Below are 1,081 nucleotides of genomic sequence, written 5' to 3'. Positions count from 1 at the left end.
AGCTCTCTGGCGCGGCACCGTCCTCTCTGCCATCAGGGGGGCGCAGATGGCGGGCTTCCTCGATCCAAAGCAGGTGGTGCCGCCCATGTCGATCGAGGTCACTAGCGACGACGGCAAAACCAAGTCGAAGGCCCCCAACCCTGAGTTCGGCACCTGGTACGCTCGCGATCAGCAGGTCTTCTCCTACCTGTTGACTACGCTACCACATGAGATGGCCATCCAACTGGCGACTTGCCACACCGCAGCAGAGCTGTGGAACACAGTGCAAGGGATGCCCACCTCGCATACCCGAGCGCGGTCTGTCAACGTCAGGATCGCCTTGGCGAATCTTCAGAAGGGCAACTCCACCATTACAGAGTACGTTGGTAAGATCAGAACCCTTTGTGATGAGTTGGTTGCCTCAGGAAAAAAGGTGGACGAAGAAGATGTGGTCTCGCACATCCTCGCCGGGCTGGAGGAGGAGTTCGATCCCATGGTGTCTGCCATGTGCTCACGGGTCGAACCTGTGACTATCCCGGAGCTGTACTCGCAGCTTTCGAGCTTCGAGACGCGTATGAATCTTCGCGGGGGAGCCTCCCAGTCCTCCGCCAACGCTGCATCACGTGGGCGCTTCAACAACTCCAATAATAAGCAGAACAGCAACGTCGGCGGCGGCGGTGACCTGCTCGCATCTTCAACAACAAACAAGGCGGTGGAAGTGGTGACCGCGGTCGGAACTTCAACAACAAGCCCAACGGCGGTGGCGGCCGTGGCAACCCAGGAGGAAACGGCGGCAGCTTCAACAACAACTCCGCCGCCAAACCAACATGCCAGATCTGTGGCAAAGTTGGGCATATGGCATGGAAGTGCTGGAAGCGCTACGACTCCTCTTACCAGGGAGGGGAAGAGCGCTCGACGAATATTACTGCTCCTCAATATGGCATAGATACAAACTGGTATATGGACAGTGGTGCAACTGACCATATCACCGGTGACTTGGAAAAGCTCACAGTCCAGGAGAGGTACACCGGCAATGAGTAGATTCACACCGCCAACGGATCAGGTATGGCAATTAATCATATTGGTCATACAACTATCTATA

General features: G+C 56.2%; 1 pseudogene; it reads left to right on the top strand.

Moving 5' to 3' along the window:
• Positions 1-409: 409 nt before the first annotated feature.
• On the top strand, positions 410-548 carry LOC119334897 (annotated as a pseudogene).
• Positions 549-1,081: the final 533 nt, after the last annotated feature.

The sequence above is a fragment of the Triticum dicoccoides genome, chromosome 7A (genome assembly GCF_002162155.2).
Source record: "Triticum dicoccoides isolate Atlit2015 ecotype Zavitan chromosome 7A, WEW_v2.0, whole genome shotgun sequence".
Classification (NCBI taxonomy): Eukaryota; Viridiplantae; Streptophyta; class Magnoliopsida; order Poales; family Poaceae; genus Triticum; species Triticum dicoccoides.
The sequence above is the reverse complement of the archived record's forward strand: the minus strand, read 5'-3'. Positions and strand labels throughout refer to the sequence as shown.